General features: G+C 39.0%; 1 pseudogene; it reads left to right on the top strand.

The window, feature by feature from the left end:
* Window positions 1–10,761: 10,761 nt before the first annotated feature.
* Window positions 10,762–10,911, top strand: LOC132020946 (U4 spliceosomal RNA; annotated as a pseudogene).
* Window positions 10,912–11,749: the final 838 nt, after the last annotated feature.

Raw genomic sequence — 11,749 nt, 5'->3', positions numbered from 1 at the left:
TATCTATGCCTCCTGGATTTTGATGCTTGTTTCCTTCACCAAATTAGGGAAACTCTCTACTATAATTTGCTCCAATATACCTTCTGCCCCTCTCTCTCTTTTCTTCTTCTGGAATCCCAATGATTCTAATATTGTTTCATCTTATGGTATCACTTATCTCTCGAATTCTCCACTTGTGGTCCAGTAGTTGTTTCTCTTTGCTCAGCTTCTTTATTCTCCATTATTTGGTCTTCTATATCACTAATTCTCTCTCCTGCCTCATTTATCCTACCAGTAAGAACCTCCATTTTTTATTATATCTCATTAATAGCTTTTTTTATTTTAACTTGGTTAGATTTTAGTTCTTTTATTTCTCTAGAAAGAGATTCTCTAATGTCTTCCATGTTTTTTTGGAGCCCAGCTAGCACCTTGGTAATTATCTTCCTGAACTCTAGTTCTGACATATTATCAATGTCCATATTGATTAGGTCCCTAGCCATTGGTAGTCTTTTATTTATTTATTTATTTATTTATTGTGATGAGTTTCTCCACCTTGTAATTTTATCCGGATAAGAATAAATGAATGAGAGAACAAAATAGCAAAAGGGTAGCAACCACAAGAGAGAAATATACACTAACTAAATCAGAAGAGATGCGAAACCAGGGGGAGATGAAAGTGGGGAGAGAAGAAGAAAGAGAAGGAGAAGAAGGGAAAAGGAGGAGAAGGGAGAAGAAGGAGGAGAGAAGGGAGAAGGAGAAGAAGGGGGAGGAGGGAGGGTTGGGAGAGGGAGGAAGAGGGAGAGTGAGGAGGAGGAGGAGTTCAGAATGATTTGATAACTATCTAGCTGAACTTCTGGGACCTGCTGCTATCTCGGTCTCCTACTGCTTCACCATCTTGCTCCTCTCTTAATTGGGTATTTTTTAACATAATAGAATTTGGTAGATTGCAGGGATTAAAACCCATCTGGACATGCTCTTGTTTTTACGGTATGGGTTAGTGACCTGGCTAAGGTCACACAGCTGGCTCGTGGAGGCACTAGACCCTATGCCACATATTTTGACTTCAACTTCATTATAAAGCTGCTCACGATTTCCATAGCATAGATAATGTCTAATGTCTACATTTCAGGTTTTAGTGACTATGAGGGCCAGGGTAATTTGTCCTTTTGGATGATCCCTGACCTTGATGGAGGAAGGAAAGGGAGAGAGTCATAGAGAGATGGTAAGACCATAGCACTTGCACTAAATTAAGCACTCAAACTTTGAGCTTTTTAGGCAACCCCGTAATTTCTATGTAGAAAGGGTAGTGATTGCTGGAATCTTTGGCTGACGCCTGCCTTTGCATACTATTTCAAGACTAAGAACATTTATCAAAGAATGAAGATGTGAGTAGGGGTAGGAACGGACAGATAATACTGGTTGTGGATAGAGGGGGTCAGGTGGGAAAGATTGGCCAAATTATCTTTGGCTCTCTTACCTGTTTCTGATTCGCTATAGAAAGGACCATCAGCGGATTTCCTTCATAGAGAAGTGAATAAAATCTCAGTCTAGACCCTCCGTCTCTTTTTGCTTCATTTTGAACAAAGAGGGTTCTGTCCTTTTATTACTGATTGTGGTCTAAAATAAAGAATTTTTTAGATTCCATCCTGCTCACCACCTCTGGCTCTTTCCAGATCAAATTCGAGAACCAAGGTCCATTGTGAAAACTGAAATTGAACTGTGAAAATAATCTGTCTCACTGTAAAGACCCTTAGAGTTTTGAAGACCGTTCACGTTTGGTCCCTTTAAAGCACCATGCAGCAGGCAGGGTAGAAATTATTATCCTATTTCACAGATGATCAAACTGAATCTTGAAGGTATAGAAATATATACAGTGTTATAGAACTTTGACCCAGAAACAGTTCCCACGGTTCCATTTCAATCCTATAGATAAGGACACTTTGCTAAGGACTTAGAACTTGGGGAAAGTTCATGTCTGATTTTTAAAATACAGGATATTTTTATCTTGTTTATCACAGTAAACCCAAAATCTTCAAGAGTTCTGTGTGTTTGTGCTTTAGTGTTTACGAAATCCTGCAGCTATTTTTAAACAATGCAGTATTTATTTTGGACTCGAATCCAGATTTCATTCACTCCTGCAGTTTCCCAGTGGTCAACCACTTCGATGTCGTGATCGGTTTAGGAGAGGTTTGAGGAGGACAACTCAGTTAATTATTGGCATTTTCGCTCTTTAGCATTTGGTAGCTGGCTTTTCAGGAAAACTTAAGCAGATAGTACTTGCGACTGGTAAACACTGCACTGAAAATAGTTTTTCTAAAGTCCTGGAAACTGTTCTTATTGGACATGAAACAGCTCCTCTAAGCACTGGAATGTGTAATTTAAGGCTCTGACTACTACTTTTTATTTTTCCCAAAGTACTTTCACATACGTGATCTCTATTAAGTCTGAGTGGGAAAATGATGTACCATTCTTTGTTTTCACAGTAGAAGAAAGAAGGGCTACATTTGTCCTGCTGTGTCGATAATTAGTGGCAGACCGTGAACCCTAACTCCCAGTTTGCCTTTTGTCCATGCTTTCTACATGTTGACATAACAAGGGAGCAATAACTGTGGCCAACCAGCTGGCGTTATAATATTTGAGGAAAATAACAGTTTGTACCCCCTCCTTTTGTGCCAGTTACCAGTTCCTTTCTGCTCTGGCCACATAAAAGAATCCTTGGATCTTAGATCACAGGAGCCCCTTTTTGATTTGAGATGTTGGCTACTCTTTTGTCAACATCCTCATTATCTGTAATGTAATTCTGCCACTTGGTTTATATTCAGTGTAGCTCTCTAGTATGCCCTTTCATTTTTTTTTTAAAGTATTTATTTATTTGAGAGAGAGAAAAGGCGCAGCAACAGCAACAGCAGCAGCAGTGGGAAGGCAGAAGCAGAGGGAGAAACAGACTCCCTGCTGAGCAGGGAGCCCTCAGCTCCATGGGGGATGGTGGGGGGGAACTCCAGGATTATGATCTGAGCAGAAGACAGACCACAGGCTTAACTGATTGAGCCACCCAGGTGCCCCACATCTTTTTTTTTTTTAAGTTTTAGGTCTTTAACCTAGTCTTGCCAAAACAATAAGGTTTTTATAGGAAGGGACTGACAAACTTTTCTAGGTTCATTCTTCACTTTAATTTCCCGTTTATTTTTTAAGACTTATTAGAGTGCATGCATAAGTGTGCACAGGGCAAAAGAACCTCAAGCAGACCCCTGGTGAGCTCAGAGCCCAACAGAGGGTTCCTCACGACACTGAGATCATGATGGCAGTGGAAACCAAGAGTCAGATGTTCAACTGACTGAGCCACCCAGGTGACTCCTGTTTTATTCTTTCTTCAAGGTATCTTGAGTTTGGCTTCACAAGATGTGTATTAAAAGTTTTTCTCCCTCCTCTTATCAGTTAGTCATCTTTTCCTACTGAAAAGATAAACAGAAAGGACCATTGCCCTATGCTGGTTTTTCCTTACCTGCCTGCCTTATAATTTTCTTCCTAGTGAAAGGATCTTCTTTTGTTTCACATTAATGCCCAAATTCTAATGACAGTCACGGCCAGCTGCATAATGTATAGTGTCCAGTGCAAAGTGAAAATATGGAAAGAAATAAACTAAATAAAATAAAATAAAGAAATAAAGAAACTAAAATGGAAAGTTTTCTTTTAAAATATTTTACCTCTAAAACTTAATAGGGCTACAAGTGATGCATAAGTTAACTTTATAAACTGCAAAAACATTTTTGGTGTCAATCTTATATACCAAAATCATATTTTATTAGTGTGATATCTTAATCATATAATTTTCTGCAAGTCTACTAAATTTATTAGATCATCAAAATTTATATTTTTTCACCAATGGATTTAAAAGTGATGTTAATCACTCCTGGCAAATGAAAGATTAAAAATAATTTTTTAATTATATTTATAATTTTGAGAAGGAACTTTCTGCACTGCTCCTGGAACTGTTAAGAGTATTTTATAGAACGTAACAACATTGGGGTACATTTCTGATAAATTATTTTGATACAAATTTTACTTCATCTAGAACTGAGGATTCTGGGAACAATTTTTCTGAAAAAAAAAATCCTACAAATCAGTTTTCTGTAAGTCTGAATTTTGTTTTAAATGTAAATTTATACAATGGCATTTTAACTTTTCCTCTGGAATTTCCCATAATATGGGGAGGAGGGAAGTACTACAAGAAACTGAAAGAAACTTTTAAGATCTGTATATTGTTAAGTACTCAATTATTCTATTGTGTATCTTCAGTTACAAGAACAAAACAATTTAAAAATTGTTTCCCTTGTTAATATTGGGTTCAGCCAAAGCTTCACATGAAAATAGTGATCTTTTTCATTGACTGTGATCATCTTTAAATTATTTCCATTTTTAAGCCTGTAGATATTTGCTTGACAGTATTATAACAGTTTCCAGATTCTTTGAATAATTACAATAATTCTCTGATAGGCTTTATTTCCATGTCCGTTTATATGCTTCTATTTTGTAGTAACTTACTGACCAAGTTTACCACCCGAGTATGGGTGATTAGGATCGCATCAGTCCCGCTAGAGGGAGAGTTAATATTTGTGCAGATAGGGTAGGGACAGACCAGCTGACTGGTCTTCCACCCAAGCCTCTCTGCTCTGCAGAAGCTGCGGTTGCTCATTGCCCATCTGGGCCCAGTTCCCAGCCCCACCACCCCTCAGGCCCTGCACCCCAGACTGACCGAGATGGCTGTGCGTGCCTGCTGGCAGCTGTGCCGGTGGACCTGAGCCCTCGCATGCCTGGACCACAACCGCTTGCACACATGGCTGCCCGCTTGCTCTGCTCATGCTCCGTGGGCCCATTAGACTTTGCTTTGAAATCCAAGTTCAAGAATAAAATGGTCAAAATTTTAAGGCAGCAGGACAGAACATTAAACCAAGCGTGGCTCTGGACGAAGGTGCAGATGACATGCCCATGAAGCCGGCCTTGACAAGGAGGACTTTCTGAGCAGTGCGCCCAGCCCCCAAATCAGAGATTAGTTAACAAAGTTGGAATTACTCCGTCTCTATTGCGCAGCCTGGCTTTGTGACCCTGTCTAACCTCGACCCACCCACTCTCTTCAGACCAGCCCCAACAAGGTTTATGACCCCCTATCCTTGCTGATCTGCTAACACTACGTGCTTTGAGTGTATTGTCCCCCTTTATCAGTTAGTCTTGTGTATTGACTTTTGTCCCTCACCCTTTCACTAACTCTTGTTTATTTCTGCCCCCCGTCCTTCAGTCCTGATGCCTGGCACCACTTTGCAAACAGACTACCTACATGTGTGCCTTTGTCTTTGTCTCAGGCGCTAACTTCAAGAGAACCCGGATTCTAACTATTGGTACAGTCCTTGGAGGTGTGTTTTGGGGGCTGAATTTACTTGGTGATTGACGAGACCTCTAACCATGCTGGCAGTCCCATGTTAGAGGCTAACATTCATTCGTTCAACAGATACACATCGAGTGTTTGCTCTGTGCCAGGCACAGAATAATAGGAAACAAAACACAAAAGTTCCTGCCTTTGTGGTGCTCCCAGGAGAAATATTATGGAGAAATAAAACAGGGAGGGAGTGATGTGGGAGGAGTTTCGCAATTTTTTTTTTTTTTTTTTTAAGTTTTATTTATTTTAGGTAAGCTTCGGTGGCTGATTCAGTTAGGTGTGTGCCTTTGGTTCAGGTCATGGGATCCTGGGATCAAGTCCCACATAGGGCTCCTTGCTGAGCTGGAGCTTGCTTCTCCCTCTGCTGGCTGCTCCCCCTGCTTGTGCGTTCTCTTGCTTTCTCGCGACAAATAATAAATAAACCTCAAAAAAAAAAAAAAAAGTTTATTTTTAGAGAGTATGAGAGCAGGAGGGGCATAGGGTAAGGAAGAGAGACTCCCAAACAGATTCCAAGCTGAGCATGAGCCGGATACAGAGCTGGATCTCATGACCCTGAGATCAGGATCTGAGTGGAAGCCAAGCGCTGGATGCTCAACTGAGGGCAGTACCCAGGCGCCGCATGGTTTGCAGTTTCAAAGAAGGACTCAGGAATGGCCTCATTTGAATAGACTTGAAGGACAGAGGGAGCCATGGAGAAACCTGTGAGAAGATTCTAATTAAAGGCAGGGACAGGGGCGTCTGAGTGGCTCAGTGGGTTAAAGCCTCTGCCTTGGGCTAGGGTCGGGAACCCGGGGTCATGGGATTGAGCCCTGCGTTGGGCTCTCTGCTCCGCAGGGAGCCTGCCTTCCTCCTCTCTCTGCGTACCTGTGATCTCTGTCTGTCAAATAAATAAAATCTTTAAAAAAAAAAAAAAAAAAAGGGGCAGGGACAAATGGAAAACCAGGAGGTGGCAGAATTCCTGGTCTGGAAGCAACACGGAGCCAGCATGGCGGGAGCGCAGCGGTCACCCGCGGACTCCTAGCAGATGTGGTGGAGCAGCAAGGCCAAAACTAGTAGGGCCATTCCGGGCACCATCCCGACGTTGTTGTTTATGGAGGAAACATTTTTCTGCAAAAGAGTGACTTGATCTGCTTTACTTCCAGGTGCAACCAAGCTTTGCATCCAGTGCTAGCTTAGGATGTTGTACACATAATTATTCTCAGCTGGGGATACCACAAATGCAACCAGTCCTCCCCGTTCTTTTTCCTGGCTTTCAAATAATTTTTAGTATTTAAAATATTTATTTAAAATTTCTAAAATTTTTTAATTTGGTAATACACTATTTTTTCCCTTTTCTTTTTTATTTGGTATGACACTCTTTGATTTCTTTCTTGAAAATGCTTTTTGAAATACACTTATTTTTATTCAACAAGACATGTAAATTACATATGCTATTGTCTTTACTCAAAAGAGACTTTGTTTACTGGTAGAAATACTTTGTCAATCACTGCCTACATTCTTTAAAGACTAGCTTAGGATGTTGTACACATAATTATTCTCATTGTTGGAAAATGCATATAGTTTCCACCCATTTGAATTTGCATTTTGATTTTATTTCCTTTGTTTTGCAATGAAATATCTTTTTGTTAACCAAGTATGTAAGTGAAACTTAAACTGAACTGTTTTAGCTAAGAGGTAGTGCATGAATATATCAACCAGTTTTGTATGGAATCAATTATTCTCTGCCATAATGAAGTCAGGATGGCATAAAATTAGTTCTCTGGATCTTTAGTCCATAGTGTTTCTGTTCAAAGTTTTGAAGCCACCGAATCCTTGAGAGGATGCCTCTGTCCCAGAACTATAAATGAGTGTTGATAGAAAAAAGTGGGCCAATATCTGTTTATACCTAAGGAGGCAGGGTTCAACCTGTATCATCTATTCCTGCCCACCCCCCCACCAACCCCAACTCACAACTTTTCCCTAAGTTTCTCTTTCTCTTTTTATGCTTCTGGTCCTTTCTTCTTCTATGCTGCTCCTTTCCTCCAAACCACCTACCTGTAGAAGTCCACCACATTGCAATTGGGAGGGGAATGGGAGTCTAGATTATGGGCTGGACAAAGTGTTCTTCCATCAAAATCCCTGTCTCAATACTAGTGACCTGTTCCCAGTGCCCAGGGAATGTTGCCACAAGAACAAAATGTTCTTTTCCCCTGGCCAGTTTAATGACCTGTGAAATCTGCAGTGCAAAATGCTTAAAAGGGATGTAAAAGTAACTTGCATACTTGAACAATTATACTTGAATGTAGCAGTTGAAAATGTTTTCTCCTCAGGCTCACTACTGTCTGTTCCATGAGGGCAAGGCATCAGGGTCTTTGTGGTTGGCTTGTTTCCTCAGAAGTTTAATGAAATGTCTAGAACCTAGTGAGCATTTTATTTCTGCGATAAATGAATACAGAGTTAACTGTATGTAGAGCACTGAAGTCTTTGGTTTATTAAAGACCTACCTGTAAGGAGCAACAAGGTTTAGGAATTGATGTTCAGAAGTTGTTGATCTGTTGGCTAATATCAGTCAAAAAGAACAAATCAGTATTAAATTTGCCCAAATTCAATCCCTTCTGGCAATGGTCTGTAGCATTCAGGTGGATTACATAGTATTGAATCTTGCCATGTAATCAGGTTTATTTTGCTATGTAGAGGAACATTTGGCAATTAACTCATCTTGGTGAGCTCATGGTATTGAAGTCCTGTTAAAAATAGAACATTTTTCTGAAGTTGTGGTATAGTACACATCTGTTTCTTTTTGCCTTAGAGCACCCATTCACCAATTGTCTTTAATTTTAGCATCTTTAGCATTAACTTCATTTGGTTAATGTGCTACCAATGATGTTGCCTACTCTAAACAAAGAAGATTCAAGCTCAGCTGTCCAGAGGTCACATTTCCTGGGCCATGGTTACTGGATTGGAGATAGCTTCATAAGCCAATCAGAGCCAATAAAATGTAATGAAAAGCCACTGGGAAGGAGCTCTTTCCCCTCTTGCTCTAGAGTATAGCTAGGAAGATACTGTCTTCAGATATGTTGCCCCAGGAGGGGAGAGTCTGATAATAATGAAACTAATAAGGAGAGTGGAATTCAGAGACAGAGAAATACAGTCAAATTTGGATCACAATAATACATAATTTAAACCCATGATGAGTCTATACCTAAAACAATGTCTATCTCTGGGTTTTACTGTAATGAGCTGAAAAATTCAGTATTTAAGTTTATACTGGGTTTTTGATCCTTTATGACCAAAAGAACTGATACTAATAATACATATTTCCTTTTCTGTACATCCCTTGGGTTTTTTCCTTTGTGCTTTTTTTTTAATCACTTCTTTGTTAAAACCTACTTTAGCTTCATCCCATAGGTTTTTTTTTTTTTTTTAAATTTAAGAGTATTTATTTGTTTGACACAGAGAGAGACAGTGAGAGAGGGAATACAAGCAGGCTTCCCACAAAGCAGGAAACCCAATGCGGAGCTTGATCCCAGGACCCTGGGATCATGACCTGAGCCAAAGGCAGGTGCTTAATGACTGAGCAACCCAGGCGCCCCTTCATCCTATAGGTTTTAATGTATTACATGTTGTTCAGTTTTAGAGTGTTTTCCTGTTTCTATCTTGATTTCTTTCCTTTTTTGAAAAAATATTTTTATTAGAGAGAATGAGAGCACAAACAGGAGGAGCAGCAGCAGCAGAGAGAGAGAGAGAGGCAGGCTCCCTACAGAGAGGGGAGCCTGATGTAGGGCTTGATCCCAGGATCCTGGGATCATGACCTGAGCTGAAGACAGATGTTTAATCAACTGAGTAACCCAGGTGCCCTCCATTTTGATTTAATGCTTGATCCCCAGACTCCTTACAATTACACTTTAAAATTTTTAAATGTAGGTGTTTGGGGAAGTTCCGTTTTTCTTGATATGTTCTAGTTTTAATGACTTGTGAGTAGATAATGTGGTACCTTGCTGATTTTTTTGGGGAGAGATAGTTTTGAGATTTGCTTTATGACATAGTACAAAGTTGGATTTTATAAATATTTGTGTTTGGAAAATTGTGCTCAGGATTCATATACATGTTTCTGTTATATCAAGTTTCATCATTGTTTTGCTTAAATCTTTAATATTCTTACTACTTCAGGTTTACTCTGTCTATAAATTGCTAAAAAGGATGTTAAAATCATTAGTATAATTATGGACTTAGAAAGTTCTTATAATTGTGCCAGTATTTTAGCGTATATTTTAGCTGTGTTAGCTAACTATATGCTCAGGATTATTCTATCTTTAAGTAAATTGTCTTTGTCATGTCATATTTTTGTCTTAAAATCACATTAATATGATGTTAATATTGCTGTACCAACTTTCTTCTGGTTAGTGTGTGTCTGTTACATCTTTCCCAATTCTTTTTCTCTGAGTTTTTCTATGTTCTTATATTTAAATGTTTTTTGTCAATGTATATTTTAAAACCATTATACATTTTATCTATTAAGAGGTTAATCATGTCCCAGGGTCCTGGGATGGAGCCCCACATCGGGCTCTCTGCTCAGCAGGGAGCCTGCTTCCCTCCTCTCTCTCTCTCTCTGCCTGACTCTCTGACTACTTGTGATCTCTGTCAAATAAATAAATAAAATCTTTAAAAAAAAAAACAGAGGTTAATCATGAAAAGAGATAATGCATAGCTAAGAAGTTAAAAGAGGAGAAAAATTGAATCATAAAAACACTTGATTAATCCAAAAGAAAAGAATTCAGGAACAAAGAACAAACAGGATGAATAGAAAACAAACGATATGAGATCTGAACCCAGTAATACCAATAACTTTAATTATAATTTGCATTCTCACTAAAAGATGGAGATTATCAGAGTGGATTCAAAAAATCCCAACTGTATTTTCTGGATTCTTTCTCTTGATCAAGTGAGATCACTAGAGAGCTCAATCTAGACTATCCTACTCTAGTTTATAAAATGCTTGCTTTTGCCCAAGCTATAATATTATGCTGTCTGCTTGTACTATTGGTTGATATAAGAAATGGCCATATAAGGAAGTTTTCTGTATTATCTATAGACCCCTCATTAAAGACCTGACGTACTGTGTGGTTCAATGTTTCATATAAGGTTTCATGCAATAAATCCCTCTCAGAGTTAGTGCTAGGAAAAAGTTTGGTTTCCTGACAAACGAAAGGCTTTCTCTGATTAGTTATATAAAATGGCATTTTCCTTTCCTGTCTTGTATGCAAGAAGCTTAGGAAGAAATCTTGTGATTATTTTTAGTGATTGACTTTGGTCCCTGGTGTTTGTTGGAATGATTTCTTGCTGCCAGTTAACCATCACAAAATGATTGAGCAAGCTTTGCGTAGTGGCAGTATCGTAGCCAATGAGGTTTATCCGAGGCGCGATTATTGCTAATTGAAACAAAATGATTGAGCACTAAGCCTCTTTGGAGAATGAGGAAACAAAGGACACAAATATTTTAAAAATGGTAAAGACAGACCTATAAACAAATAATTACATTATAGTTAGGGAGTGCTGTAATAGAGGTATGTACAAAGTACTATAGGCACGTAGGTTAAAATGCTTAATTCTTCCTGGAGCAGTGGAGCTAGAAAGGCTTCACAGAGGAGGTGACATCTGAAGTAGGATTTTAAGCACATGTGAGATGTTACCAGAAGGAGAAAAACAGACACTACAGCAGTGGTATCCAATAGAAATATAAAGCAAGCCACACAGGAAATTTAACATTTTCTAGTAGCCACATTTTAAAAGTAAAAAGAAACTGACAAAAAACATTTTAATAGTACATTTTAACCCAAGATACCCACAATATTATCATTTCTACTATAGAGCTATATGATCACCAGGTAATCATTTTTAATAAAATATTATTGTGATATTTGGCCTTACCTTTTGGTGCAAAGTATTTAAAATTCAGTGTATATTTTATGTTTACAGCTAAATAGCCACATGTGGCTAGTGGCCACCTTACTGAATGAACAGTGCAGGACTAGAACATTTTCTTTTACTTTTTAAAAAAGATTTTATTTATTTTTGCATGAGAGAGAACACATGCATACAAGTGGGAAGAGCAGAGGGAGAAGCCGACTTCCTGCTGAGCAAGGAGCCAGACCAAGGGACTCCATCCCAGGACCCTGGATCATGACCTGAGCCTAAGGCAGATGCTTAACAACTGAGCCACCCAGGCATGCACAAATAGAACTTTTTCAAAGACAGAAAAGAAACAGGACATCTGGGAAACTACAACTAAAGCCATATGGTTCAAGCATGGCATGGGTAGTGGTACATTGTGTGTTTTGGGGATAGGGGTGGTAAATGGAA

The sequence above is a fragment of the Mustela nigripes genome, chromosome 6 (genome assembly GCF_022355385.1).
Source record: "Mustela nigripes isolate SB6536 chromosome 6, MUSNIG.SB6536, whole genome shotgun sequence".
Lineage (NCBI taxonomy): Eukaryota > Metazoa > Chordata > Mammalia > Carnivora > Mustelidae > Mustela > Mustela nigripes.
The sequence above is the reverse complement of the archived record's forward strand: the minus strand, read 5'-3'. Positions and strand labels throughout refer to the sequence as shown.